Source organism: Centrocercus urophasianus, unplaced genomic scaffold (genome assembly GCF_019232065.1).
Source record: "Centrocercus urophasianus isolate 14NV4802_14NV808 unplaced genomic scaffold, USGS_Curo_1.0 seq_10, whole genome shotgun sequence".
Classification (NCBI taxonomy): domain Eukaryota; kingdom Metazoa; phylum Chordata; class Aves; order Galliformes; family Phasianidae; genus Centrocercus; species Centrocercus urophasianus.
In genome coordinates, this window is record NW_024884142.1 from 73,403,888 (window position 1) to 73,428,287 (window position 24,400).

Consider the following 24,400-nt stretch of genomic DNA (forward strand, 5'->3'; position numbering starts at 1 on the left):
TTTCTTTCTTTCTTTCTTTCTTTCTTTCTTTCTTTCTTTCTTTCTTTTTGTTTAATGTGTTGCAAAACCCATCTTCATGTTTTATTCTTTCCTAACACTGCAGGCTATTTGGCTCGTGAGCCAATTGACTGGAGTGGATTTACTCACCAATTAATACAGAAAATTTAGCCCCATTGTTTCACACTGTTGCTGATTTATTTATTTATTTTTAAACAGCCATGGAGCAAGTTTCTCTTCTATTTTGTTTGAAAATTTTATTGTATTTTATTCTAGCATTGATAGTCATAGATAGATCCTTGGCCCTATTCTGCTGCGACCTTGCTATTTTTGAAAGTCTTTTTCAGGATAAATATTGAGGCCAGATTCTTTCTTAGACAGGAGCTGCTTTGCACATAACAGCAAGGACTTCAAAACAGTCATGGCAAAAACTAAATCTGGTGCAAATTTCAGTTTATTTTTCACACATTTTGGTTTACTTTGAACACATTTCCAGCCCTAAGAATCATCAAGAAAAGCTTGGGACTGTGAAGCTGAAGGTTTGAAGACTGTGATAAACATGATTTCAGCATTGCATGTTGGATTTTCATTTCTCAATTTTAAATCAAAGTCAAGAAGTTTTCATGCCTGATGTATGCTTTTGGGTGCCCGGGACTGCTATTACTGTGTTACAGATTGGTGCTCTACCAATTTAACATCTATCCCTGGAGGCATTCAAGAACAGGTTGGATGGGGTCCTGGGCAGCCTGATCTGGTGAGTGGCAACCTGCCTATGTCAGGGGATTGAAACTAGATGATCTTTAAGGTCCTTTCCAACTTAAGCCATTCTATGATTTATTGTATTTCTGGTGCCCCTGTCAATCAGTGATATTTCCTTCTGCTGCCAACATGAGGAGGGGAGGCCAGACCAGCTTCTCCCCAGCACTGCCTGTCCAGTTGGCCTTCAGCATTTCCTGTCATAGAGCAGAAAAAACAGCTTGAGCACTTTTCAGAGCATCAGCATGTGGTCTAAGCAATGCCTCTACCTTTATGTAAAGTAAACAGTGCCCTTTGTCCACATGCATTCATAAAATGCTGATACATGTCCGTGTCTTTTCTTGACATATTTGTGTATTTCTGGAGTCAGGCTGCCATGGTTGATAACTAGAGGAAAGCAGTTTTGTTTGGGAATGATTTCCAAAGCCGCCTCATTAGCTCTCAGTCTGCGCTGGGACAAAGCCACAATATTTCAACTATTCTGGCAGAAAGAGAGTTGTGTCCAATTCCAGTTTGTGTGTGTGAAATGTGATTTTGAGATTGAAACATACATTTTTCACAGCTGGAATACAAGGAGCGCATGCTGGTAGTTTGTGCCCGGCTTCAAGTCTCTGCTTGATCTGATTTTGAGTAAAATATCAACCCTGATCATGCAAAACCAGACATGGGACGGAGCCTGTTCCAAGGCTTGGGTGTTCCTTCTGGCTGGGAGTCTGCTATTCCTTTCTGTACCCACCCAGCAAAAAGTGCATGTGCACAAGGCAGGAACAGCTGTGTTGTGTCAGACCAAGGGGTTTCGTGGAGCCCAGCATCCTGTCTCCAGTGATGGCTGATAGCACACGCACAACCCACAGCATAATTTAAAGTCAAGCATACAGCATCATGTCTCCTAAGCTTTAGCCAGCCTCCAACAATTTGAACTTTGGGGACTTTCTGGTGCAAACCTACTCTCCTGCTGAGTTTTTTGTTTTTTGTTTTCTTTTTTTTTTTCTTTTTCCATTCATTTGTCATTACGTCTTTTGAAAATGGTGTAAAATTCCAAATCCCACAGCCACAGCATCCCGTGGCAAGGGATTCCATCGTCCATCTCCTGTTGTGTAAACGGGCACCTCCCACTACTAGCTGTGCTTACCACTTTCACTTGATGCCCCTGCTTCTTGTAACATGTGCTAACAACTTCCTAGGATGAGTTTTTTGTCAAGGCATACCTGCCTTTCATGCTTTTGGTTGCAAATAAATACCCTGTGGTATATTCTCACCCTGAGGAATGGAAGGATGTGTCCTCATCTGTCTCTCTCTTCCTCTTTGATGTGCCTTCCAGGCTCTTTCTCTACAATCCGGGAGAGTAACACAGCTGTACAAGCTTGTTGGGATTTTTTGCTGGTGTGTGTGACAAGGAATGCTTGGGGCCTCTATACCTAAAGGAGTAATTCCCTACCTCTGCATATTGGTTTGCAACACCTTGCCAGCACGTTTGTTCCTCAGTGAGAGCCTATTCTCAGTAGGTGGCATTTCGCAGCAGAAAACACTTTTCCCCAGCGAAGTCTCCCCAGACACCAGCCCTGATTTTGCAAGGGCTATGATCTAGGACAGCACACAAACACATGCTTAACTTTAATCCACACATGCTTAAGCGCCTTTTGGAGACAGCTTTGCTCCACGCTTTTTGTTAGACGTGTGTGCTCAAGGAAGAACAAAACCCAACTGCCGAGTTCCTACTTCACATTCTTTCCTTGGGCAGCAACAACTGCATGCATTTTGTTTTTGAAGGTCCTCCACATGGCCACCGACACCTAATGCAGAGGCTGTCTGGATGATAACCAGTTTTATTAGCTGCTTTTTATAAGCAACAGGCGCTCAGGGTGTTGCTGGGCCTTGCATGAACTGCTCCAAGTTGACTCAGCTGCTGGCCTCCTCCAGAAGGATTAGACCTTCACAGTACCCCCAAAACATCCCCACATTGCTGCTGGAGGACGTTTCCCTGGGGTTGCAGCTCCCTGTGTGACTACAGCCACACTGGGGCATGCAGCAGGCGATGCACTTTGGCCACCACAGTGCCGTGCCATTCCTTGAACATCACATCTGGGATGCTGGGCCATGTGCTGCTTTGCTCTACCTGGTGCTGCTTGCGTAACAGAAATTGCTATCATTGCTGGAGATACGCAGCCCTAATTAGTGCAGCTGCAATAAAGCACAGCTTCCCTACTAGAATGCTCTAGGTATGCAGTGCATGTTCGTGTGTTCAGGACACAACAGTGCTTATGAAATTTTAGCATACTGTGTCACGAGATATTCTACCATGGAGTGAATTGTGCCTGGTTCCATTTTTATCTGGAGCTGCTAGGGGTTCTTATAAAGATATAAGTGAATATAGTACACAGGGTGTTGGTTTTTTATGGTATTTGAGGCACAGAGTGAGTATCTGTGCCCATGCCCCACCATGGCACCAGTCTGCCCTTTTCTCTTTAACACGTTTCTTGCGACTCACGCAGTAGGAGGTTATTCACAGCTGAGTGCCTGCTGGCGTTCTCTGCAACTTTATTCCCTCGCAGAACTTTCCACTCCTTATGCAAGGCAGTTAGAACAGCGAGGGAGAGAGAGATGGCAGCTCTCTGTGGGATGGGGAGCCAGCACAGCTCACCAATTTCGGAGCATGCTGAGGGGTAAGGAGCCAATCGGAGCTGGTTTTTCACATTGCTTCTTGCTGTGGATATTTTCCATCTGTTGCTGGACTGTTGAGTGGGACTTTGGCAAAGGAGCGGGCAGGAAGTATGTATTGCACAGAAGACTTGACTAAGTGAAGGGGCCTAGGAGTTGGCAGCTAGGGCCAGCTTGGTGAATCTTGGCTGAGCTCCTGGTTGCCATGAGGACTGAGGAGTCATGCCTACAACCAAGTGAGTAACACTTCTTATTGTGTATCAGGGGCATTTCAATCCTGGTCGTATTTCTGAGCAGCCCATGAGTTTATATTGATTACTCGTCATCTCAAAGAATACATTCCTCTTTTGTGTCCCAGTGAACTCTCAGCAGTTTGTTCCTTGGAAATCTGCACTGCTTCAAATTCAGCGTGACTTCATTTTCTTGGATCCTGCTGATCACCTCGTTTACAGTCTCAGATGTTGTTTATGGTCTTGGATGTTGAGTCACATGCATCAACTCTCGGTCCTGGAGGACCAGTCTCATGCTTGGAAAGAGGTACCCACTGGAAACAGGATTTCCCACCAAAACTAGCAGCATCCTTGCTATTTTCACAGATGACTCCCATAACAAATGTCCTTGGCTGGCGCAGCACAGGGAGGTGAGCACACAGAGGGTGAGAGCAAAGCCAAAGCGAATTTCAATTTCCATTCAAGCAGAAACCTTCAAAGCATTGGGGCCTTTTAAACACGAGTATATTCAGCTCTTCCTTATTAAATCAGTGACACTGGAGAATGCCTTTTGCATGTTTTCCACAGGGATTCAGCCTGTTCTTGGCCTATTGTCTAAACTTATATCAAATACCTTTTAAAAGACAGGCTGAAATTCAGTCAGACACAATTAATAGACACTTTGCTTACACTTGACAGACATGCAAGGTAAGAATGAGGATGTTAGCATGCTGGCCATGCGAATGAGAATTCTGTCACGCTGAAGTATTCTTGGCCGGTTCCGGTGGTGCCCTAAACCAAAGGATAAACCACAGTACAAACTCCACAAGTACTGAGGTGTTTTGAATACCTCTTTATCGCAGTGGCTCTCATGCTCAGCACCACACAGGCGCGGTGATTTACACCTGGAGTAGATGGACAGAACCTGAAAGAGAAAGCACAAAAGAGAATTTTTAGTTTGAGATCATGCAGAAAGTCCTGAAGAGAGCTAGGGATACCTGTGTCCCCTGATCTTTAGACCAGAGCTTTAGCAACTTCACAAAGCTCCGTCTCATTGAGTGATCCACCAAAATCTCCTGAGATAACCTTCATTTTCAAACAAGTGAGTATTTGGCAAACAATTTGCATAATGCATTTGTTTGGGAACATTTTGATCCTCTCATAGGCTGCCAGCAAAGCAGGTGCAAGGTGGGGTTTTTGATTCATTCACTCGTGAGGAGTGTGGACAAGTTAGGATGGGCCACGTGGCTCTGCCTGCATATTAGGATGACTGGGTCTTTTAAATCTGCTCTGTGAAGTACATGCTTTAACTGGGGGGTCAGCACGAAGGAAGAGAGCTTGGTGTATTTAGAGGGTATTTTTAGAGCCCATTTTCCAAAGGAAACGCCTGTTTGTCCTTCCCTCTTCAAGTAGCTGTGCAATGTCAGCCAGCTTCAACCATGTCTGAAAGAGAAGTAAAAGTTTCAGGAATACAAAGTTTGTGGCTGTCAAAGTAGATGAAATGATGCAAATCAGTGATTTCTGAAATAAAGAGAGAGAGAACCCAGCTGCTGTAGCTTCTGTTAGCCATTAGCTGACCACACCATCACCATGTGTGAACATGACCTGCCCACCAGGAGGTATTTAGCTCTAGATCATGCACACCGCTATTGTCTCCTGTACGCTGAGGGATGAGGGTTAATGCAGTGGATGAGGAGAAGACGTCTGGAGATGATGGACACTCCCTTATTCCCTGGAACACTTGGATTTGTTAGCCCTGTTGCTCAAAGGGCAGCTCATTTCCTTTATATGCTGTCAGGACTGAGGAATAACTGAGCTTGGCATTTTGCTGCAAGCCTGGGAGTCCCCATCTCCTGCAAGAGTGAGTTCCAGCAGCCAGGGCCAGCTCCGGGGCACACTGTGTCCCACACACGTTCCTCCCTCCATTGTTCTGTGGTGGTCTCCTCCTGCTGGGACATCATTGTCAGCAGTGGCCAAAGTGGATAATGAGCAGAGAGAGAGCTGGGAAGACAGAAAAAGTCAACCGAAACAGTAATGAATGATGGCCTCAACCACCCAAATAATAACTGGCTGTGTGAAATACCAACTCAAATGAAAACAGGTTGGGCCAGCTTCTGAGAACACTCAGGTCAACTAGGGTATGCTGAGTGTACCATGCACCTTCATTAAGTAAACACTGGCCACTGGGGTGCTGGGAGAAGTCCTCAGTACCAGGATGGCTGTGCAGAGGCAGCTGGGGCACACCGCCCATAGCACCACAGGAGCTGTCAGTGACCACTAAGTGAGGACACCCAAGGACTTCCTGAGCAAGAGTTACGTGATGGCATGTCTGAGCTGCAGAAACATGTCAGACTTGCCTGGCTACCGGACCCTTAGAGCCTGCGAGTCTGGCTATTAATTTCAGGGACCGAGATCAGTTCCATGGTTGGAAGCAAAAACCCTCTGCAGTGAAGCCACTGCACCCTGGGGCTGCTTTGTGCGTAGCCTTTGCGTGCCTCGTGTTATCTGATAGTTCAGATAAAAGCCCAATTCCCCTTTAAACTTTTAAGCGCTTTATAAATTATCAGAGGGCTTTAATCTCTTTTTCATGAGATAAAGGGCCTTCTAAGCCCCAGACTCTAATTGAGTGGCTTTGGTTGTTTTGTTTTAAGTCCCTGTTCGGAGGAAAGCAGGCCCGTCACCCTGACAAATGCCTTCCAACAAGATTTCAGTTGGAGTTGAAAAAAGTTGGTTGATTTGTGCTCCTGGAGGAAAGCATGAAAAGGTACAGAGCAAATGGGTACCAGTTTAGCCACCTCTTCACTGTTTTAATTTAGGAAAGGGATGGAAATTCTGCAAAAGCCTGCTGGGGAGCCTTGCTGTCAAAACTTCCACCCTGTTGGTGTCTCTAAGTAAGCTGATCCATAGCTATTCACTTAGCAATCCGCATTTGGACACGGGTGGTTCTGCCCTGTGTGTTCCCTGTGCTCCAAAGGGACACAAACACCACACATGGGAGAGCGGCCTTGGAAAACCAGTTTGGAGTTCTTTGCTGAGCCTGTCTGCACCATTCAAACGATCCCCCTGATGGCAGGGGACAGAAGAATCCCATGGCACCTGCACGTCCATTCAGAACAGCTTGTGTTTCAAGGAGACTTAGAGAGAGCTGTTCACAAGTGAACTGATGCCCAGGAGCCATCTGTGGGAATTATCTGATGAATAGCTTCATAGAACAAACAGCAGAGATTGAAAGAGGCAGAAAGACTAGAAGAGATGCAGCAGGAAGAAATTATTTTACAATGAATTCTGTGCTGTGGACTCAGCAAAGCGCATTATCCAAACCCTGTCCCCAGACTGGACGGAGGGCTTTTCTGGTCTCACCTCTTTCACCCTTAGAAATTGCCCCACGTCTCCTGTCAGCCATCCAGACTGACAGCATGCAGTGTAACAAAGTGTGGGGCGATGGCAGCTCCCAGCACTCAGGCTGAGAACGAATGCAGTTCCACCTGCGTCAGGCTGACACTGCAGGGAGCTCCTCATCCTGTGCCAGGTCGCTGAGGAAGATGTAGACAAGGAAGAGCAGTGATTGAAGGAAAGGGACAAAGCTTTGGAGGTGCTATTGCTAACTCAGGTTGTGCAGAAGAGTTCCAAACTAGTGATTTTGCATGGCACAACAAGGCACTACAGTCAGATTGTTTGAGCTAAGAGGCCCCTAAGCCATTTCAGTGGCATGCAGACTGTGGCAAACATTCTACTGCATGACCCATGTCCTTAAGGAAACAGATGGGGGGACCAAATCACCACTGTGCCATTATTGGACTAGCACGGAGCATCAGTAAACAACAGAGACACGCTGCTATGAGCAGGAGAGCACTGCTCACAGCAAGAACAGTCACTGTCATGGACCTGCTCCTGATCCTTAAGGCAAACCTAGGTGATATATTCAAAAGATGTGTAGGGAGTTACAATCCATGACTTTAATGGATGCTAAAAAAAACAAGGATGCAGCACCAAAACTGGTTTTATGGCACTTCACAATCTTCCCCAGCTTTCCACTTTTCCCCTAATCCCCTGGCAAGAACTGCCTCTCCATGTTACATGTGAATTCATAGCCCTTACCCTCCTCCCTGCCAGTGTTTCCTGCTGCTGCTGTGGCTGCACTAACTAACTCCTTTTCTTCAAAGCAGCAGGCTGACTGACATGTTGAAGTTCAACTTGTTTGCAGTCTGTGCTTAGCTTGAGGTTCAGTGTGTCTCTTTCAGGCCTGAAGAAGAGCTCAAGCTGCTGACAGCTTGTCTGTCTTTTCCCAGATACATCCATTGGTCTAATTAGAAAACTCCACAAACCATACCATGCTGAGAAGGCAGGAGAAGAAAACATTCCCACCCCATCTCCCACTCCACAATATCCACTGCTCTGGATCACTATCCTTTTCTCCTCCATCTCCCTTTGCTTTATTCACTGCTATTGGTATGGCTAGATATTGCCGTGAATAAATATTTAGCAGAACGAGGAAGATTTTTTGCAATTCAGTTTTTTGTGCATCTAAGATGCATGAGGTGATGGGATATTATATTTATTAAGTTGTATACATGGTTTTTTTTCAGACTTGCATGGATCTTAGGATTGGTGGGCATGAATTCAGCTTCTCTAGGCAGGAAACCAGAACTCTTTCATGGGACACAGTCTTGGTCGTGACAGTTGTCAAAAGGTGTTATAAATGGATGAAGTTAGGGTAGGCCTGGCAAGGGCTTTCAGTTGATATTTGGCAAAAGGGATTGGGGTGATTCAGCAAGATTTTACAAAGTAAATGCATATATTTAGAAGAAAAATTAGAATTTCCATCAACATCCCTCAGCCCAAACACACCGACGTGAACAGACACAGATGTTGCCACGCAGGACTGGTTCAGTTTGGTACTGTGGGAGCTGCATGTGGACAAACAGCACACTCACTTCAGGCAGAAACTGTACAACACGAACTCTGCCAAATCTGTTCTGCATGAGCTTCGAGCTCATAACTGGATCAAAATTCAGGGATATTTTTCTTGGGGACAGCAGAGACATATTCTTGGCAGCCAGGCACTTCCCTTGCTTAAATTCAAGCTCTTGCTTCAAACTGGAAACTCTCAGTTAACTGGTTGTAAGCACTGATTTTTGAGTGCGGACAGAATAACCTCTTTTTCTTCCTTCTATTCTGAAAATGATCAAAACTCTTAGATGTGTGTGGGTTGGTTGGTTTTTTTTTTTCTTTTTTCTTTCAACAGCCTAAGGCAGATGCCTGGTCTGGAAAATGTCAGCTCAAGTGGTGAAAGTGGCAAGTTACAAGCAGCTAAACCAGGGCTGGGAGAGGTGAGTCAAATAGGTGCTAGTGCTTGTGCTCTCTGGGATGGAGCATACCAGCTCCAGTCATCAAAGCATCTTGGAGAAAACATCAGGGCAGCTTCCTAGGTGGAGATCTGTTTTCTCTCACTTCTACAGCATTGCCTTTGCCTGCATCCCTTGGCATTTGCAGAACATTTTGCCTGTCTCAGAGTGAGCCTGGTCCCCAGGACAGTGAGCAGAGTGTTTCCTTCTGGTGCTGCTCAGAGCTGCAAGGCAACTTCAGGTTCCTGGTTGGTTGCCTTTTGCCAGCTTCTTATGTTTGGGAAGGGCTCAGAGACCAGGTCTTCAGGAGGCTGTGATTCATTCTGTCTACAACTTTTTTTACTGAGACTATTTCCGTTGTCTATGAGTCCATCAGCATCAGGGGCTCTGCTTGGGATCAAGCTAAGAGTGTGAGTGCTATCTGTGTGCTCTCAGGGATGATAAGAGTACCTGCACTCTATGGTCCAATGAATAGCCTGAGGGTATGCCTTGGCCTTGCTAGTCCTGCACCTCCTTGGGGGCTGAGTGCAGCTTGGGGCCTCCAGACAGCAGGGAGGGCAGTCCCTTGCTTCTGTACTTCTAGGCAAGATGCTCCTGTGGAGTCAGTCATTAAGCAACAGCTGTGATTGCTGCTGATTGGTGTCAAAAAGGCCTGGTGTTCACAAAGAGGGAGCACTGAAGCAGGGGGCAGAACAGCAGGAAGCAGCTGGCAGGCAGGTGAACATCTCTGCACAGCCTGCAAAATGCATTGCAATGGGCTTTCCACATAAGGCACTCCAGCAGCGGGATGGCCAGCTGTGTATAAAAGGAAGAAAGATCAGGCATTGAATTGCCAGTTGTGCCTTTGGGGGCAGCAGCCTGCTCTGAATTGCAGTGTGGCACACATGCTGCTTGGAGTAGCACCACATTTTTGACTGCACAGTGCTCCACCAGCAGCACACCCAGTGCTCAGGCAATATTGGATCTGACAAGAGAGGAGGGCTACAAAGAGGCATTCTCCTATTTTTTCTCCAATTGCTAATCGGACTTGCATTCCCCACTCTCCAGTTTCCCCTTTGCCTCAGTTCATGTGATACACTGAGCTAGCACTAATACCTGCATGGCGGTGTTATTTCTTCATCGTTCATGGCCTCTCTGTGCTCCTTAACCTCAAATATCTCTGCTAAAGGACACGGTATTTCTCTTCTCTGCCAGGACGGTGGTGGAAGGCAATCCTCCAAAAGTTTCACGAGCTCCTGTGTTGTGTTGGTGGTGACTGTGGCCATTTTCATCCCCTGCTTGTTTATACACAGAGCAATCTCCCTGCCTAGACAAGCACGTAATTTGCTCCGCTCTGAGACACACAGCAAAACCAGTGTGAAGTGGACAGTGATTGGGGTGAGAGCACCTCCTCCCTTGGAGTCTCTCCAGCCTTAGGAAACCCTTTCCTTTGGGGCAGATGTTCACAGTATTACAAGGTCCAGTTGTCTCGTGCCAGGTGGGCAGATGAAGAGATGTGAGCCTCAACCCAGGTGTGCAGGGGGCATACAAACAGCCTAACATGGGCTCTCCTATACGCCTCTTGTCCTGTCATACACCTTCCCTGACACCCAGCCCTGCTTCCCCTGCCCTCTCCTTTAGGCATCAATGGATTTCACTCCTCATGTTCCCTTTTCCCTCCCCCAGCCCTGTCTTGCCACACCACCTCCTGCAGCCCACCCCAGCCACCCCCGCTTCTCCCATCCTGCTCCCCTTGAGCATCCCCTGCATTCCCCTCCCAGCTCCATGCCCCCTCCTGGGCGTACACACAGCCGTCCCTCCTCAACAGCAACCAGAAAGTGGGCCAGAAGTCATGGATAGATTTCAAAACCACTGGGTAAGTCCTGGATCCTTTGAAGCCGAGCAGGAGCTCCTGGAGAGTCAGGTCTTTTTATTCTCATTAGGATTATATGCTTTTGGGCCAAACTTAGCACACAGTTACCAGGCTGTCCAGAATGCTTGCCAGACTCTGGAGCTTGGAAAAAGCAGGGAAGACTTGGAAAAAAAAATATCCTCGACAGAATAGCCCAGAGGCTTTGCTTCTGACAGCTAATGTTGCTGTGCAGCTTGGCTCTGGCAGGCTTTGCCAGAGTACTTACCACAGGCTCCTCTTCTCAGCATGGAAGCCAAGTTGGATGGAGATGCTATTGTAGCACTGTGCATCCTGGCCTGGGGTCTTCACAGCTTGCTCTGCTAGTGGCTGTTAGCTGGGGACACGTGTGTGCACAGTGTCAGACTGTTCCTTCTCCTCCTTCTCCACCCCATGTATCATTCTGATGCCTGATTCTCTGCATCGTGCGGGTGGGAACCTCCCTCTACTTTTGGTAGTGGGACCCTGAGCCCTGTCTGCAGCATGGATTAGTACGTGTCTTTCCTTGTTCTTGGCTTCTACTGACCACAGAGGAAAACAGCAGCCCCCTGATTCTCAACCTGAGCAATGTGCTTGGATATCACAATAAAGGACAGAAATATAAAATAAGAAAAGCAGAGCTGGAGAAGAAGATTCTAGCTCCCCGGGGTGACCCACAGGGAGGTTGGGCCAGGTTCTGCTGTAAGCTCTTTTAGTCAGGCTGGGACAGCACAGACTGTCCCTCCCTCTGCCCTACGTGCTCATCTGCATCTATCTGCTCTGTCATTTCACAGTAGGAGGCAGTTGGGCACCTTGGGAAGAGCCTGGCCTTCCGCACCCACCCTGGCTTGCAGCGTGGAAAGGTCTCCAGCAACCGCTCCACTGCCGGCAAAAGGGAGGTGGAGCGGGCGTGTGTACTTTGGAGAGGGAGAAGCATGGTGCCTGGGGGGCTGGGGAGCATGGCCAGGGCCAGGCACACTCCTCCTCCATGAGCATCACCACGAGCGGGCACGTTGTGCACGCAACCACTGAAGCTGCCGCTGGGCGCAGGGCGGGATCACACCCAAACCTCTTTGTTTTTGCAACACAAAGGTGGAGACAGAGCATCAGTGGAGGGGAAGGCCTGCCAGGCCTTTCCTCCCAGTTCGGCAGCCACGACTCTTCAGCAACTCTTCTGCTGCTCTTCAGGGGGTGGGGTTTGCTATTGTCCTCCGTGGGAGTTGGGCACCACTGAAATTCCAGCTATTTCAGGCAAAGCTGGCTTCTGCTGTTGGCAGACTCACAGTAGAACTGAGACACGTAGGGGGTATGGTTTTTTTTAAAGTAACGTTTCTATACTAGGAAGCGTAGCCACCGTTACACCAGCATTGAACTTCCATTGCTAACTCATCCCATCTGCTGAAACAGCAAGAACAGTGTTGGTCAAAACACCCAGTGCATTGCCCAGTGAAGGAGCTCTGCAGGGACTCTAACTTGGGCCTGATCCTGCCTTGCTGAGTCTCAGAACAATCATTTAGGGCTGGAGATGTGCCCTTAGCTCTGGGGAAACACCAGGCCCCTGATCTCTCTCAGGCCCCAACACCCACAAAGCAGAGAACAAAGTGCTCAGGAGGGCCTGCAGCAGCGTTGGCCGCAGCCTCTGGACGTGGGCAATTCCCTCGTGGCAAAGCGAATGTCGCTCTGAGTGGAGGCACAGATGAGCACTTGCAAGCCGTTGAGTGGTGTGTGTGTGAAAACGACCAGACAAATGCTAACTTGCCCTCCTCTGCCAGGGAGTTGCAGTGCACATCATCAAGATCCTTCGCAAACAGGGGGTGAGGCAGGATCGTGGGCAGAGTGCTCAGATCTGAGGGCTGATGCCAAACTCCACAGATAAGCATCTGAATGAGGATAAATCATTCAGATTAAGAGCTGTGCAATAGCAGAGCAGAGGAGGAGGAAGGAGACAACGTACTCTGTGGATGCCTGTCCAGAAGAGTTTGCTTTGCCATTGAGTCTGGGAGCAAAGCACAGCCACATGCTTGGTGTTTCTGACACAGGACCATGCAGCAGAGTTTGACAGTACTGCCTGGCTATGAGAAAGAACTTTTCTGTCTTTGTGAGGGTCAGGGAGTGGTGTCTCTGTCTGTCAATCTTGTGCTGCCTCTGCTTGCCTGGAAGTGTGAGCAACTGAGAGCATCCGTGCTGGGAACGGCAGGAGGGCCAAGGCTCTGCTGTGCAGAAGACAACTCTTCTCCCTTCCCACCCCCACCCTGCCTCCCTTTTCTGATGAGCAGAGCAGTGGGAATGGGCTTAAGGACTGTGTCAGCCCTGCCTTGATCTCCATGTGCACTCCACATCTCTTGTGACTTTGTCAACACAGCAGGCCAGACGCTGTCTCTGGCGACAGGGCAGACTCCAGGGCAGCTGAGGTGAGAAATTCCCCCTGGCAGAGATAAGCTGAGCTCTCCCTCATGTCCCATTCTCTGCTCAAACCCCTCCTGTAGTGCTAATGCAGGAGAGAGAAGAGATCTGGGTACAAGGTGAGTGGGATGCTGGGGCAGGAAAGAAGGGACAAATGAAGGGAGTCAGAGAGGGGCAGAAGCAGCTTCTCATACTATGGTGTAGTTTACGTTTGACCCGAGGCCACAGGAATTTAGCTCACTACCTTGTCAGAGCTCTGACACTATGTACCAAGGCATTAGAGGATTTCAGCATCTCAGTTTAAGATGTTCACTGCATGAACTTCTGTCATCCTGGCCCCTCTGCCCACCCTGTAGTGTCTGCTCACATTAATTTCAATTTTAAAGGTTCCTGTATGATCACTCCAGGATACGATAGGAAACACCTTTCCCCAGTAGGTATATGCTGGCATCACAGTGAGGGTGCCTCCTTTGAAGGAGGGAAGATTTAGGTTGGATGTTAGGGGGAAGTTCTATACAAGGAGAGTGGTTAGGCCCTGGAACGGGCTGCCCAGGGAGGTTGTGGATGCCCCGTCCTTGGATGTGTTTAAGGCCAGGTTGGACAGGGTCCTGGGCAACCTGATCTGAATGTGTGTGTTTGGTGGCCCTGCTAGGCAGGGGGGTTGGAACTACATGATCCTTGAGGTCCCTTCCAACCCGGGTGATTCTGTCTGTGATTCTGTGAAACTATTCCTTTCTGAATCTTGCTCCTTGCCTCGAGCAATTCCTGCAAGCCTGAGTCCATCACTCCTGTATATCCGCCTCGTCTCAGCTTGATGGAGGAACCAGTCAAGCAGTGGGCTCAAGCTCTAATGCTTTCAAAATTTGTAGTGCTGGTTTCAGCACTTGGAAATGCTACCTAAGAGGGCAAGCAAGGGCTTTTCTCAGACAGCCTTTTAGCAGCCCAAAGGAGGGGAAATGCTGTCTGATTGGAGCAGAGAAGCAGCATTTCAACAAGAAGCTTTCTGAATGGGTCTACATCAGTGGTGATCCTCTGTGTCACCAGCCCTGACTTTCAGTGAGCCAGTGGAACCCAGCATCTCCTCACCAGCATTGGGGTGAGCATGAGGTGTGTGGGGATCTCCCCAGTTAGGGCAGTGGGGGAAAATCATTACTAGTAGCCCTTGCAGAACCTCACCTGCGTCACAAAGGACGTCAGCTCCAAAACTGCTGATAGAACAGGGATAGTTCTGTGTGGAGGAGTGTGTAGGGGGGAGATCTGGAAGAATATACAGACTCAGCACCCCCTTCACTCTGAGCCTCCATCTGTGGCCCTGTGGGCTTTACAACACTTGTTAAGTGGAGGTGGTGGAAACATGGTGAGGCTGTGGCCTTCCAGAGTGCTAGAAGCATGGGATATTAGGTGTGACCAAGCTGCCTGGGGAAAACTCCATCCTAAGGCAAAGCCCTTCCATGCAGCTGAGAGCACTGGTTTGACCACTGGTGACCTCACTGACTTCTATTGCTTCTTTGAGGCTTCTGAAATGTTGCAATAAAGAGTACAGGAAGGGACAGTATTTGTCACACTCATTGTGAATGGCACCAGTGACAACAGTAAGGCAAAAATTCAGCATGGGCTCAATCACATTTTAAGTGCCCTCAAGGTCCCATCTTACATGAACTAGACATGAAGTTAAAGATCTCTCCTACCCACTAACTGATCTTTATTGGACCCTTGGGCAATCTCTCATAGGTGTTACTTTAAATACACAAACCCCAGTGATTCTCATTGCGTGCCACCTGAGGTCACTGAAATTGCAGCAGGGAAGAGTCTGTGTGCTACATCCCTTCAGGGAAACCGGTCACCTTGAGATTACCCACCTTGCAAAGCGCTGTCCTTCTAACTCCATTGAGGGGGAACAAACCTAAAGTTCAAGATTGTCTTTGGTCTCTGCAGATCTACCTTTGTTTTGCAGGCAAAGATGGCCATGCAGGCCTTTGACTGCTTTCTATTAGAGGCCATTTCCTTCAGAGGTGAAAGGAAACTGGTCACCTTCCTAGCTGAGATGTTAATGGGAGTAAGCATATGACATATGCATGTAAATTATAACCTAGCTATGTGCTAACATGCCAGCACCTTCCTGGCCCTGTTTGCTGGAGTCTCCCTTCTGCCCCAGGGGTGAAGAGCTCCATTCATCCTGTGGGCCACCCAGTGCTCCAGCAGAGGAGTGCTGAATTTTTAAGTGATGGATTTAGAGCTATTGGAGGGAAATGAGATCAGCAGGGCGAAAGACCTTTAAACCACTTATCTGTGCCTGCTCAGGGTGCTGCACATCACCAGCACTTCCAAGGCACTTCATGCCCCTTGGAGACCCCTCCACCACTGGTCCTCTTGCTGCTTCCTGGCAACCAGCCCACCATCATGGACAGCTAAGAGCCATCTGCAGCCAAGATTATTTGCTACAGGAGTGGCTGAATTTTGCCTCTCTGATCTTCTCTGTCACTCGAGGATGCCCTCCCCTCAAAAATTCCCCTCTGCCTGCACACTGAAGACTTGTGCCATTTACAGAGGGGATGTGGAAGCAGTGGCCTATCCAGGTTAAACTACCAGGCCTGCTATGGTGGAGAACAGCTGGGCACAGAGGCTGCAGGCTGCATGGGGCAGGGTGGGCAGCTGTAGACCAGGCCTGCCTGCCTGGAAGCTTTCAGGGGAGTCAGGCCTGCCCTGGTGGGCCCTTATCTCCTCACATCACTCACAGTGCTGCATGGTGCCAATAAATGGCTGGGGGAAGTCTGATTTATGGCACATCAGTACCTCTGCCACCGTGGCTCTGTCCAGCCCTGTCAGCCTACAGGGATGGGGTTTTCGTGGGAGAGGGTGTTTGTGTTGTGCGTGGTGTCCGTCCCCTTGACAAGGGTCACATTGCTTTTTAATTTCTTGCTGGAAGTGCATCTGGAAAGTTTGGTCAATTACTGACTGGGAGACTCCCTTACAAGGCTGCGGTATTTATGAGCCCCCCCCAGGCTGGGGGGTGCTGACTCCAATTAGAGGAGTTGTGGGAGTGAAAGTTGCCTGCAGTGAACTCCAGCAGCATGGGGGAAGAGCATGTAGGCCACTGGCGGATGGAAGAGAGTGGCAGACTGGTGGTCTAGGGGGAAAGGCAGACAGATTTGCTCCAGGGAGAGAGTGTCAAGGACAGGGAGGGACACAAGTAGGGCAAGGGGCAAGTAGGACACTAGTGGGACAGATGGGGATGGGCGATGGCATGGATAAATGTCACACCATGTTGAAGGCATGGGATACATGAGAAGGGTAACCCATGCGTACATTGACCTTGCTGTGCCTTGGGCCCCAGTGGTCTTTGGTGTGTAATGAGATACAACGGATGCTGGGACTGAAGATTTGTGCCTACGCCTGGCCCTGTCAGGCCCAACGGAGGGGCTTCAAAGCATGCTTCAATGTCATATGCATCCTTTAAACGTTGTGTGCTGGGGAGGCAGCATTAAGGAAGGGGTCATCAGCCTGATCTATTCCCCAAAATTTTTTGCCTGCATAACTCTATTAATTAAGGAAAGAAAAAGTCATTCTGTCCCTCCCATTGATGCAGAAATGCTGGCAAGAGTCTTAAGATGATGTACTGTTCTGCTGGCAGCAAATTCATCAGGGTTAAGCCACCCTGGCAAGGGCAGACCTTTGCCACTGGAAGTTATGTCTCCATGGGGAGGATTGCTGCAGTTCTTTCAGCATGAAGAAGGGCTGGTTGAAAAGGAGAATGAGGTATCCTAAGTGTCAGGAGGAGGAAATGTTTGTGGTCAGAAAGCTGAGTCAAAGTGGTGGAAGATGCTGCTGGCCTTCTACATTTGTCCTCCTGTCCTCACAGCTTCTATCCCTCTCGTGACCTTGGTTGCGAAGTGGCTGTCACCAAGTTGAGCCCGGTGTGCCTTGCTGGTCTCGTGTGTTGCATTAGCTGCCGGGCCAGTTGTGCTGCTTGAAGACACGCATCCATCCATGAGCTGACAGGCCTGTCCTCACCAGCATGTCAGTGTGAAAGTAGGTACATGTGTGCAGTAATTGAAGAGATCAAGACTGAGTGTGCCCAACAGACCGACAAAGCCAATTACCCCTCAGGAATTTCTACTCCTCAGGCTTGGATGGTGATTACAAAACCTTTGCCATTAAAAATTAGCCAAGGGAGAGTCTTGTTGCCAGAGCCTAGCAAGGAATTTCCCATGCCCATCTGATACAAAGAGCGACCACAAAATGTGCAGATGCCAAACCAGGAACACCACCTTTTCACTGGCCTGGTGATTCCCTGTGCTGAAGAAGATGGATAACATGACACACAGGTGCATGTATATCCACAGACACAGAGTATGTGTCCACGTATGTTGGCACACAGAGCAAGCAAACCATAAAGCTGCAGTAATAAGAGGTTGTGAAACCCACGGTGATTGCACTGACAGCTCCCATTTCTGACAGTGTGCGCTGGGCCCAGCTGCAGGGTCTCGGGGAGGAGGTGGGGGAGGGAGGAGAGCCAGAGGGACGGGGTCTGGCTGCTGACATCCCCTGTCCTGGAGACTTGAAAGGAAGATCACAACCTGCTCCCACCCTGTGCAGGCGGCCGTGGGAGTGCTGGGTGTGTGAAGTGAGGGAAGGAGAGTGGGAAGGCTACAACTGGACCAGAACTACAAGCCTGACTGCCCTGCTCTCTGTAACAGTCATCCTGCCTCCCTGTTCTCTCTACTTAGGGTGGGTGTTCACTGCAGAATTAATAAGATTAAAACTCCAGTGTTGCTGGTGGCTTGTAACTTATCCACACCCACATCCCTATAAATCAGAGAAGCTTTTCAACTTGGGCTGACTGGCCAGCCAAGGAGATGGGCTAGAGCATAACCCCAAGGCTGCTGACATAACTGCTCTGCAATGTGGGTGCAGGCCAGCCCCTGCTAGTCCTCTGGGGCCTTGCCCATGCTGCTTGTCATCCAGGGGCTTCCTATAATCCACCCCCTTTGCCCTAGTTCAGAGAGACAGCTCTCTTGCCAGTTCTCTGGGAAAGGGTTTGTACAGCATGCAGTTTTCTGCACAGCACTTGGGGCTGTAGGATAAGTTTCCAAAAGCACAAAGGGGAGCCGGGAAGGCGTAACCCCTCTCTTGCAAAGTCAGATAATTCGGGAGGGATATTGGCATACAGACCACGTGGGTTCACTCAGTTATGAAGATGAACCCTCGACAGCGTAAATCTTACTCATCATTAAGTCTGGCTCCTGCTGTAGAAGACCTGGGGAAAATCTGGCTCTCCTCTGCTCTACTCTATTGGTCCTGCTTCCTGGGTATCCACTAGTATCCACTGATTTTGGTAATTTTGCAGCAACAGGTCGCTCTCAACACCGTGGCACACTGCTGTGCCTGTTTCCTAAACAGGGAATAAGGTGGGAGGAGGAATGTGGCCAAGTCACTTAGCCTTTGGTTCTCCTGTCTGGGAGAATTAGTGAGAATGATGAAGCTTTTAGGAAGTTTAACACCTCTTCTTCCAGACCATTTAAGCTTCACTAGAAGTCACTCCTCAGAACTCAGTATTTGCTCACACAGCTTTGGCCCTTGGTAAATTCACTGCTTAGTTCTCCAGCATGTCATAGTGTAACTCTCAGTGCCTGCGTTTGCCACTGTTACAAATATGCCCCTGAGCAATCTGGAAGCAAGAGGTGCTGGCTGGATTTAGCAGAACAATTAATTCATCATATATCCGTTAAACCATCCTTCGTGGTGCCCTGGCACTTGGAGAAGCCTTGTCCAGAGATTGCTTACTTCGTGAAATCTTTCATTTGAGATCTTTCTACTTTGTGAAATGTTTGATTCTGCTTTGAAATAGGGAAAGCCCTTGCAGCTCTGACATAGAAGAGTGATGCCAAGCCTTGGTCTGTTCCTGCTGTTTTTCCCACCCCAGTTCCAGCCTGGGTGTTGGAAGCTGCAGTCCCACGTGCTATCACACTGGAAACACTGTGTCCTCTGAGCACCACCTCACAAAGCCGCCTGCTGCTGACCATTACTCCCATTTCTGATGAAGTGAAAGGATGCAGGGATGAAGTCACTGTTACTCAGCCTTGTGATCTCAGTTCAGTGAGCATTCAGGACTATTTGCTTGAAGCCTTACTGGTACTGAACGGGATTGCACAATTTGGGCTTCAGGAGCTGCCGTGTGGGTGTGTGTGTACTCTCTGCACAGGAAGGAGCACAGAGAGTTCCTTGTAGTAGCCTTTATTTCAAGGCTCTGGAGAACATCTTAAAAGCCTGTCCCTCTCCTGTGTCAGCTCTAACTTCCTTTGCACTGGAACACACACAGTGAGTGGGAGAGGTAATGACAGTGGAAGGAGAAAGTACTCACAATATAAACATACTTTCACCTTGCACAGATAGCAGAAGAGAGCCTGACAGGAAAGGAATCTCCATCCGACCAGGTGTGTCTGCTAGGGGAAGACTGGGAACACTGTGTTTTCTGCAGGGCCATCTGATGCTGTCTGCAATGCTGCACTTGTTTAATGCAGCGTGGTGTGGCTCTGGGAATTGCAGCACAGAAATGTCCAGAAGTTTTTATACTTGGCTTATTTGTCAGAAAGCTGTGACTTGGAAAACTCAGATCGGCCTGTCTTTTCTTCCAAATACTCAAGCAGTATACTTGGTAATGTCATTCTGCAGAAAGTTTTCATCTCTGACTTTTCCAATTAATTTTGGGAGAAAACAGAGTTCCTGGAATTTCCCACAAAGCAGAATTTCTGTTTTTCCACCAGCTTGACTCAGCAAGAATTTCTGCCACAGGAATTTGGCCATAAGTATTGATACCAGCTAGGCAGTTTGAATCTCTCTAGATGTGAAAGCAAGAGAAAAGTATCTCGTAAATCATCGTGTCATTGCTGTTTCATACTCAAGAGGGGAGATCATCTCACCTTCCTTTCTGTTCTCCCATGCATGTTTCCTGAGAACAGCCTAAGCAGATGGGTGTTGAAGATCTGCAGAGTATGTGAATGGCCAGAGCCGCTGTAGCTGTGCTCTGTGAATTGCTCCTTGCACACAGCCTCCCCTTTTGTTTCTCTTTATGAATGAGCTCAGTTTTTACAAGGCAGTTTCTTGGTTGTAGTTACAGAGAGAACTCAGCTTTTTTTATTAAATGTGAATAACTGCCTTCAAAAATCGTATTTTTTCAGGTCTAATTTGTGCTTCTGAATTTGAGAATGGTGTGGAGAGAGGGGAGATGAGAGTCAGGGAAGTGCTCCACTGCCAATGCAGCAGATGTGGCAGAATGGCTGGCATGAGAGGCCTTGTCCTGAGCTCCCACTGAGAACCAGGAGAACAACCAGGCACTGTCTGGTCTGTCTGTCTTCGCCTGGATGGGATGAAAAGAACATCCTGGAGGTGTTCAAGAGCCATGTAGATGTGGCACTGAGGAACATAGGTTAGTGGGCATAGTGGGGGTTGGTAGTTGAGTAAGATGATCTCTGAGGTCTTTTCCAATCTTAATTAATGACTCTATGATTCCGTGACTGGAGTAATGGAGATTTTACCGTAATTTTGTCTTTGTGTAGCTCTATAGTGGAAATACTAAGTGATGGCTTGAACTAGTGATTGAACACCTGGTGGGAAGGCAGGGCCAACCCAGAGGAGCTCGGGTGCATGCATGCATCTGAGTGACCAGGAGTGGAGCCAGGATCCCCTTCCCAGTCTTCATTTAAGGTTTGGCAATGCAGGCAAGGGTATCTTGCTTGGAGATCCGTGCCTACCTGTGAGGTCTTCTAAGGGTAAGCAGCTTCTTTCCTTTATTTCTGTGGCCGAAGCTGTTGTACTTATGCAAATCTTCACTTGCTGCAGCCTGGGAACTTGCTACTCTGCTGTCCTTGCTGTACTATCCATTGCGTTACAAACTCCCACTCTCAAAATTACATTGGGGAGAAAAAAGATCAGCCAGTTAATATCTGGACTTCCTCTTCACTGGAAAACAAAAATCTTGGGGTTTCGCCTGGCACTGCTAGCAGAGATTTGCTGAAACCAAGTGCAAGTCTTGAACTGTGGAAGTCTGTGGCCTAGGGGTGGCAGGAGGTCAGACAAGATGTTCTGGCTGGCCCTCGATGGCCTTAAGAGACTGCGAACCTCAGATAAAACTATGTTACCCTGAGTCAAGTTCAAAGTCTATGAATCAAGAATTCAAGCCTGAGCCTAACTCAGTGGAAAGGAACAAATTTGTGGTATTTGATGACAATGCAAGATGTTACTAGGAAGTTTCCCCGCGAATGCATAGCAAAAGCCAAACAACTGACTGTGTTCGTGGCCAAAACATTTATTTTCTTTATGGAGTGAAAACAGAACCTGAAGTGCAATAAATAGCTTCTGAATGTGCCTTCATCTCTGGGCCAGTACAGGAGGTCTGACACTTTTAAAAGCCTACTGGAAACTCGGGCTTTGATTACTGCTGCCAGAATAGCTGCCGCCTCTTCTGTGGTTCCATCAGGGATGCACCTCCGGAACGTGTGCTTGGGCCTCAGCCTGCACTCATGACCAACCTTGTCTGGTGCTCATCTGGTTTTCCTCCTGCCGTGATGTGGTCTCATTGATTCAGGCCATGCTGCGTGTGGCTGTGCATGTGCTGAGCTACAACTGCTCTGCACCTGGGACTGGGGATGGCTGCACAGGGATAGAGCATGGCTTGGGCTTTGCAGAGCTTCAGGTCACTTCCCAGTCAGGCTTTTTCCTACAGCACTGTGGATGCAGCCAGTTAAAATCTGATGTGCTTCAGGAATTAACATTTTTAATGGTGTAAGATTGCAGTGCCTGAAAACAGCATGGTGTAGTGCCTGAAAATAACAAATTTTGAAGCAAAAAATCTAGTTCTGTTATTGCTTACAAGATGACAAAAAAAACTTTTTTTTTTTTTTTTTCTTTTTTTTCCAAAATGGCTGCTATAATATAATGTTTCTCATCTTCTTTCAAACTCTCAGGGAAATACTAAGATGACAGCAACAGCTATGCTGAAGAGCATGGGGGACATCAAGATTGCTTTACAAGTTATTTAGATCTGTTCAGTGACACAAAGAGCTCAACTTGTTTGCAGATTCCATTTCCAGGTCAAGACTGAACCTTTTGTTTGTGTTTTCAAATGGAAATGAATTTTTGCAAAGGACCTCCCCCCGAATCATTGTCAGAGCCTGCTGACTGATAGACACGTGAGATCTTTGGAGAGCTAAAGTTTGGCTGTCTTTATTTGGAATGGTTAGGGACATGTTTGTGGATGTCCCATTTCTCTAATTTCTAATTTCTCCTGTGCAAGGAGAACAGCTAGGAGAGGCTTGAGCAGAGAATGGACAAGAAAAGGACAGCTTGTGGAAAGGAGAAACTTGCATCCAGAAGGGATGAAAGAATGTTATGAAGTGCTATCAAATGAGAACCCCCTTTGCTATTGTGCTATTGTGTGTCTTTGACTCTTGGGAGTATCAGGGATCACTGAAATATGGCTCAGCAAGCCTATGAAAGAGGCTGTGAACAAGAAAATCCCATATGTAAGAAGTAATCTCCAAAAAGAGACTCCAGGCACACTCAGCTATGCAATAGGGCACATGTTGCAGCTCCACCAAGTTAAAATGAGATAAGAGATAAGAAAAGCACTTTTTTCTTTTCTCCACTCTTTAGGAAGTTCTTCAGGCTCTTTCTCCTGCTGCTCTGAACATGCACTTTGTTTTACTCCATGCATTGTGAACTCCTGCATGCTTTTGCCATCCAGGTAGGAAGTTATAATTGTGAGCAGTTAGATCTGATGCAAATTTTCTATACATTTAGGTATAATTAACATGCCAATTCCACGAGGCTGGCAAGCAGACAGTATGCTCCTCATCAGTGCCAACATCTGGCACCCCAGCTTGTCAGGAATCAGAGATGCTCCTTTCTCCAGAAGCAGAAAGTCTTTATTGGCATCGGGGCTCTGTGGTTCAGGAGGGAGAAACAGGTCACCAAGACTGGTTGTTATTTTCAAGGACATCATTTGGTGGGGTCCTCTTCATGTTCTTCCCACCCAGGCTCTGCCGCTCTTCTCTCATCGGAGGGTAAAGCAGAAAGGGCAAAAATGTTTCTCTTGTGTCTGAACTTGCAGAACATTTAAAACTTGGATAAGTGCCTAGATGGGATGGGTTTGGGATGATCCCATTCTGTATTACGATTCCAGGCAGGGCAGTGTATGTACTCACACTTCAAGCTCTCCTCAGGGTAAGTGGATTCACTGCTTGGAGGTTGGAGCATTGCAGTACCAGTTCTTACTCTCCTTGGATATTATTTATTTATTTATCTATTTTTAATGGTTCGCATCACCACGGTACCTGAGCAACATGTCTTGTAAAACATCAGTGGTGATAACGAAGGGATTCCTGATCATTAAATTTGGACTGTTGATGACCGTGCATGAGTTAACACCCTTCTGTGGTTGCCAGGGGGAAGTAGACCCTTTGCAGGGCTTTGCATAATGTCCCCTGCTCTGAATAGCCTCTGAAGGGTTCCTTCAGAGAGCAGTGGTGACTGAGGGAGAAACTCAGGCCCTGTGCCTCCAAGGCTCCTCCAAGGTACACATAGTAGCTTCCTATTATCATGAAAGACACCACCGGGACCACAGGCAAGTAGCCGGTTTCTCAGGAAGCTGAATATTGCTCTCTAGTACCCTCTAGGGTTCAGAAGACACAGGACCTGGGAACTCTTGGCCGTGAGATGAAGGAATCCACAGCACCAGAGCCAGCTGCTGGACAGGAGGGTGAAGGAGGTGAAGGAGGCACAGTGGTCACCTCTCAACCACTCTCCTCCCAGAGGGCTCCTACACACCATCTCACGCAGGGGGTGACTTGCCCTTGTCCTGCAGGCCAGCCCAAGGCCTTTGCATCACCTCTGTCCCACCTATGGGCCGAGCCGTGCGGCAGATGGGAGGGAGCCGCTCTCTATCCCACGGCCAAATCACTGAATCACAGCAGTTAGAGGCAGAGGCGTGGTAAGGATACTTGGGCTCAATCCCGGCTCTAAAACAATGAGCCTGAGGGGTCTTTATTGTCCATCACAGTGCAGACAATAATATTTTTGTTACCAGAGCAATTGCCAGTGGGATGTGGGGATAGCAGTCCTCTACATACCACAAAGCACAAGAAAATATTGCTCAAAACTTTGTGTCA